This window comes from Rhinoderma darwinii, unplaced genomic scaffold (genome assembly GCF_050947455.1).
Source record: "Rhinoderma darwinii isolate aRhiDar2 unplaced genomic scaffold, aRhiDar2.hap1 Scaffold_2851, whole genome shotgun sequence".
NCBI lineage: Eukaryota > Metazoa > Chordata > Amphibia > Anura > Rhinodermatidae > Rhinoderma > Rhinoderma darwinii.
In genome coordinates this window covers 1-8,441 of record NW_027463135.1, presented here as the reverse complement: position 1 = coordinate 8,441, position 8,441 = coordinate 1, and positions in this window count along the sequence as shown.

The following is an 8,441-nucleotide window of genomic DNA, read 5'->3' as shown; positions in this document are numbered from 1 at the left end:
GATACCAGTCCTACACCGGAGCTCTGCAGACCATATAATATTACACCATACAGTGACCATATAGTGGTAGATACCAGTCCTACACCGGCACTCTGCAGACCATATAATATTACACCACACAGTGACCATATAGAGGTAGATACCAGTCCTCCACCGGCGCTCTAAAGACCATATAATATTACACCATACAGTGACCATATAGAGGTAGATACCAGTCCTACACCGGAGCTCTGCAGACCATATAATATTACACCATACAGTGACCATATAGTGGTAGATACCAGTCCTACACCAGCGCTCTGCAGACCATATAATATTACCCCATACAGTGACCATATAGTGGTAGATACCAGTCCTACACCAGCGCTCTGCAGACCATATAATTTTACACCATACAGTGACCATATAGTGGTAGATACCAGTCCTACACCAGCACTCTGCAGACCATATAATATTACTCCATACAGTGACCATATAGTGGTAGATACCAGTCCTACACCAGCGCTCTGCAGACCATATAATATTACACCATACAGTGACCATATAGAGGTAGATACCAGTCCTACACCGGAGCTCTGCAGACCATATAATATTACACCATACAGTGACCATATAGTGGTAGATACCAGTCCTACACCGGCGCTCTGCAGACCATGTAATATTACACCATACAGTGACCATATAGAGATAGATACCAGTCCTACACCGGCGCTCTACAGACCATATAATATTACACCATATAGTGACCATATAGTGGTAGATACCAGTCCTACACCAGCGCTCTGCAGACCATATAGTATTACACCATACAGTGACCATATAGTGGTATATACCAGTCCTACACCAGCGCTCTGCAGACCATATAATATTACACCATACAGTGACCATATAGTGGTAGATACCAGTCCTACACCAGCGCTCTGCAGACCATATAATATTACACCATACAGTCACCATATAGAGGTAGATACCAGTCCTACACCGGCGCTCTGCAGACCATATAATATTACACCATACAGTGACCATATAGTGGTAGATACCGGTCCTACACCGGCACTCTGCAGACCATATAATATTACACCATACAGTGACCATATAGTGGTAGATACCAGTCCTACACCGGCACTCTGCAGACCATATAATATTACACCATACAGTGACCACATAGTGGTAGATACCAGTCCTATACCGGAGCTATGCAAACCATATAATATTACACCATACAGTGACCATATAGTGGTAGATACCAGTCCTACACCGGCGCTCTGCAGACCATATAATATTACCTGTATACAGTGACCATATAGTGCTAGATACCAGTCCTACACCGGCACTCTGCAGACCATATAATATTACACCATACAGTGACCATATAGTGGTAGATACCAGTCCTACACCGGAGCTCTGCAGACCATATAATATTACACCATACAGTGACCATATAGTGGTAGATACCAGTCCTACACCGGAGCTCTGCAGACCATATAATATTACCTGTATACAGTCACCATATAGTGGTAGATACTAGTCCTACACCAGCGCTCTGCAGACCATATAATATTACACCATACAGTGACCATATAGTGGTAGATACCAGTCCTACACCGGCGCTCTGCAGACCATATAATATTACCCCATACAGTGACCATATAGTGGTAGACACCAGTCCTACCCCAGCGCTCTGCAGACCATATAATATTACACCATACAGTGACCATATAGTGGTAGATACCAGTCCTACACCAGCGCTCTGCAGACCATATAATATTACACCATACAGTGACCATATAGTGGTAGATACCAGTCCTACACCGGAGCTCTGCAGACCATATAATATTACACCATACAGTGACCATATAGTGGTAGATACCAGTCCTACACCGGTGCTCTGCAGACCATATAATATTACACCATACAGTGACCATATAGTGGTAGATACCAGTCCTACACCGGAGCTCTGCAGACCATATAATATTACACCATACAGTGACCATATAGAGGTAGATACCAGTCCTACACCAGCGCTCTACAGACCATATAATATTACCCCATACAGTGACCATATAGTGGTAGATACCAGTCCTACACCGGAGCTCTACAGACCATATAATATTACACCATACAGTGACCATATAGTGGTAGATACCAGTCCTACACCAGCGCTCTGCAGACCATATAATATTACATCATACAGTGACCATATAGTGGTAGATACCAGTCCTACACCGGAGCTCTGCAGACCATATAATATTACACCATACAGTGACCATATAGTGGTAGATACCAGTCCTACACCAGCGCTCTGCAGACCATATAATATAACCTGTATACAGTGACCATATAGTGGTAGATACCAGTCCTACACCGGAGCTCTGCAGACCATATAATATTACCCCATACAGTGACCATATAGTGGTAGATACCAGTCCTACACCAGCGCTCTGCAGACCATATAATATTACACCATACAGTGACCATATAGTTGTAGATACCAGTCCTACACCGGAGCTCTGCAGACCATATAATATTACACCATACAGTGACCATATAGTGGTAGATAACAGTCCTACACCAGCGCTCTGCAGACCATATAATATTACACCACACAGTGACCATATAGAGATAGATACCAGTCCTACACCAGCGCTCTGCAGACCATATAATATTACACCATACAGTGACCATATAGAGGTAGATACCAGTCCTACACCGCGCTCTGCAGACCATATAATATTACACCATACAGTGACCATATAGTGGTAGATACCAGTCCTACACCGGCGCTCTGCAGACCATATAATATTACACCATACAGTGACCATATAGTGGTAGATACCAGTCCTACACCGGCACTCTGCAGACCATATAATATTACCCAATACAGTGACCATATAGTGTTAGATACCAGTCCTACACCAGCGCTCTGCAGACCATATAATATTACACCATACAGTGACCATATAGTGGTAGATACCAGTCCTACACCGGAGCTCTGCAGACCATATAATATTACACCATACAGTGACCATATAGTGGTAGATACCAGTCCTACACCAGCGCTCTGCAGACCATATAATATTACACCACACATTGACCATATAGAGATAGATAACAGTCCTACACCAGCGCTCTACAGACCATATAATATTACACCATACAGTGACCATATAGAGATAGATAACAGTCCTACACCAGCGCTCTACAGACCATATAATATTACATCATACAGTGACCATATAGTGGTAGATACCAGTCCTACACCAGCGCTCTGCAGACTATATTATATTACACCATACAGTGACCATATAGTGGTAGATACTAGTCCTACATCAGCGCTCTGCAGACCATATAATATTACACCATACAGTGACCATATAGTGGTAGATACTAGTCCTACATCAGCGCTCTGCAGACCATATAATATTACACCATACAGTGACCATATAGTGGTAGATACTATTCCTACATCAGCGCTCTGCAGACCATATAATATTACACCATACAGTAACCATATAGTGGTATATACCAGTCCTACACCGGAGCTCTACAGACCATATAATATTACCCCATACAGTGACCATAAAGTGGTAGATACCAGTCCTACACCGGCACTCTGCAGACCATATAATATTACACCATACAGTGACCATATAGTGGTAGATACCAGTCCTACACCAGCGCTCTACAGACCATATAATATTACCTGTATACAGTGACCATATAGTGGTAGATACCAGTCCTACACCAGCGCTCTGCAGACCATATAATATAACACCATACAGTGACCATATAGTGGTAGATACCAGTCCTACACCAGCGCTCTACAGACCATATAATATTACACCATACAGTGACCATATAGTGATAGATACCAGTCCTACACCGGCACTCTACAGACCATATAATATTACACCATACAGTGACCATATAGTGATAGATACCAGTCCTACACCGGCACTCTGCAGACCATATAATATTACTCCATACAGTGACCATATAGTGGTATATACCAGTCCTACACCGGCGCTCTGCAGACCATATAATATTACACCATACAGTGACCATATAGTGGTAGATACCAGTCCTACACCAGCGCTCTGCAGACCATATAGTATTACCTGTATACAGTGACCATATAGTGGTAGATACCAGTCCTACACCGGAGCTCTGCAGACCATATAATATTACACCATACAGTGACCATATAGTGGTAGATACCAGTCCTATACCAGCGCTCTGCAGACCATATAATATTACACCATACAGTGACCATATAGTGGTAGATACCAGTCCTACACCAGCGCTCTGCAGACCATATAATATTACACCATACAGTGATGATATAGTGGTAGATACCAGTCCTACACCGGCGCTCTGCAGACCATATAATATTACACCATACAGTGACCATATAGTGGTAGATACCAGTCCTACACCAGCGCTCTGCAGACCATATAATATTACACCATACAGTGACCATATAGTGGTAGATACCAGTCCTACACCAGCGCTCTGCAGACCATATAATATTACTCCATACAGTGACCATATAGTGGTAGATACCAGTCCTACACCGGCACTCTGCAGTCCATATAATATTACACCATACAGTGACCATATAGTGGTATATACCAGTCCTACACCAGCGCTCTACAGACCATATAATATTACACCATACAGTGACCATATAGTGGTAGATACCAGTCCTACACCAGCGCTCTGCAGACCATATAATATTACACCATGCAGTGACCATATAGTGGTAGATACCAGTCCTACACCAGCGCTCTGCAGACCATATTATATTACACCATACAGTGACCATATAGTGGTAGATAGCAGTCCTACACCGGCGCTCTGCAGACCATATAATGTTACACCATACAGTGACCATATAGAGGTAGATACCAGTCCTACACCGGTGCTCTGCACTCCATATAATATTACACCATACAGTGACCATATAGTAATAGATACCAGTCCTACACCAGCGCTCTACAGACCATATAATATTACACCATACAGTGACCATATAGTAGTAGATACCAGTCCTACACCAGCGCTCTGCAGACCATATAATATTACACCATACAGTGACCATATAGAGGTAGATACCAGTCCTACACCGGAGCTCTGCAGACCATATAATATTACACCATACAGTGACCATATAGTGGTAGATATCAGTCCTACACCAGCGCTCTACATACCATATAATATTACACCATACAGTGACCATATAGTGGTAGATACCAGTCCTACACCAGCGCTCTGCAGACCATATAATATTACTCCATACAGTGACCATATAGTGGTAGATACCAGTCCTACACCGGAGCTCTGCAGACCATATAATATTACACCATACAGTGACCATATAGTGGTAGATACTAGTCCTACACCGGCGCTCTACAGACATATAATATTACACCACACAGTGACCATATAGTGGTAGATACCAGTCCTACACCGGCACTCTACAGACATATAATATTACACCATGCAGTGACCATATAGTGGTAGATACTAGTCCTACACCGGCGGTCTACAGACATATAATATTACACCATACAGTGACCATATAGTGGTAGATACCAGTCCTACACCAGCGCTCTGCAGACCATATAATATTACACCATACAGTGACCATATAGTGGTAGATACCAGTCCTACATCAGCGCTCTGCAGACCATATAATATTACACCATACAGTGACCATATAGTGATAGATATCAGTCCTACACCAGCGCTCTGCAAACCATATAATATTACACCATACAGTGACCATATAGTGGTAGATACCAGTCCTACACCAGCGCTCTGCAGACCATATAATATTACCTGTATACAGTGACCATATAGTGGTAGATACCAGTCCTACACCGGAGCTCTGCAGACCATATAATATTACACCATACAGTGACCATATAGTGGTAGATACCAGTCCTACACCAGCGCTCTGCAGACCATATAATATTACACCATACAGTGACCATATAGTGGTAGATACCAGTCCTACACCGGCACTCTGCAGACCATATAATATTACACCATACAGTGACCATATAGTGGTAGATACCAGTCCTACACCGGCGCTCTACAGACCATATAATATTACACCATACAGTGACCATATAGTGGTAGATACCAGTCCTACACCGGCGCTCTGCAGACCATGTAATATTACACCATAGAGTGACCATATAGTGGTAGATACCTGTCCTACACCGGCGCTATACAGACCATATAATATTACACCATACAGTGACCATATAGTGGTAGATACCAGTCCTACACCGGTGCTCTGCAGACCATATAATATTACACCATACAGTGACCATATAGTGGTAGATACCAGTCCTACACCAGCGCTCTACAGACCATATAATATTACACCATACAGTGACCATATAGAGGTAGATACCAGTCCTACACCAGCGCTCTGCAGACTATATAATATTACACCACACAGTGACCATATAGAGGTAGATACCAGTCCCACACCAGCGCTCTGCAGACCATATAATATTACACCATACAGTGACCATATAGTGTTAGATACCAGTCCTACACCAGCGCTCTGCAGACCATATAATATTACACCATACAGTGACCATATAGTGGTAGATACCAGTCCTACACCAGCGCTCTGCAGACCATATAATATTACACCATACAGTGACCATATAGTGATAGATAACAGTCCTACACCAGCACTCTGCAGACCATATAATATTACACCATACAGTGACCATATAGAGGTAGATACCAGTCCTACACCGGCACTCTGCAGACCATATAATATTACACCATACAGTGACCAAATAGTGGTAGATACCAGTCCTACACCGGAGCTCTGCAGACCATATAATATTACACCATACAGTGACCATATAGAGGTAGATACCAGTCCTACACAGGCGCTCTGCAGACCATATAATATTACACCATACAGTGACCATATAGTGGTAGATACCAGTACTACACCAGCACTCTGCAGACCATATAATATTACACCATACAGTGACCATATAGTGGTAGATACCAGTCCTACATCGGCGTTTTGCAGACCATATAATATTACACCATACAGTGACCATATAGTGGGGGATACCAGTCCCACACCAGCGCTCTGCAGACCATATAATATTACACCATACAGTGACCATATAGTGGTAGATACCAGTCCTACACCGGCGCTCTGCAGACCATGTAATATTACACCATAGAGTGACCATATAGTGGTAGATACCAGTCCTACACCGGCGCTTTGCAGACCATGTAATATTACACCATAGAGTGACCATATAGTGGTAGATACCAGTCCTACACCAGCGCTCTACAGACCATATAATATTACACCATACAGTGACCATATAGAGGTAGATACCAGTCCTACACCAGCGCTCTGCAGACTATATAATATCACACCACACAGTGACCATATAGTGTTAGATACCAGACCTACACCAGCGCTCTGCAGACCATATAATATTACACCATACAGTGACCATATAGTGGTAGATACCAGTCCTACACCAGCGCTCTGCAGACCATATAATATTACCCCATACAGTGATGATATAGTGGTAGATACCAGTCCTACACCAGCGCTCTGCAGACCATATAATATTACACCATACAGTGACCATATAGTGGTAGATACCAGTCCTACACCGGAGCTCTACAGACATATAATATTACACCATACAGTGCCCATATAGTGGTATATACCAATCCTACACCGGAGCTCTGCAGACCATATAATATTACAACATACAGTGACCATATAGTGGTAGATACCAGTCCTACACCAGCGCTCTGCAAACCATATAATATTACACCATACAGTGACCATATAGAGGTAGATACCAGTCCTACACCAGCGCTCTGCAGACCATATAATATTACACCATACAGTGACCATATAGTGATAGATAACAGTCCTACACCAGCACTCTGCAGACCATATAATATTACACCATACAGTGACCATATAGAGGTAGATACCAGTCCTACACCGGCACTCTGCAGACCATATAATATTATACCAGATAGTGACCATATAGAGGTAGATACCAGTCCTACACCAGCGATTTGCAGACCATATAATATTATACCATACAGTGACCATATAGTGGTAGATACCAGTCCTACACCGGCACTCTGCAGACCATATAATATTACCCCATACAGTGACCATATAGTGGTAGATACCAGTCCTACACCGGAGCTCTGCAGACCATATAATATTACACCATACAGTGACCATATAGTGGTAGATACCAGTCCTACACCGGCGCTCTGCAGACCATATAATATTACACCATACAGTGACCACATAGAAGTAGATACCAGTCCTACACCGGCGCTCTGCAGACCATATAATATTACACCATACAGTGACCATATAGTAGTAGATACCAGTCCTACACCGGAGC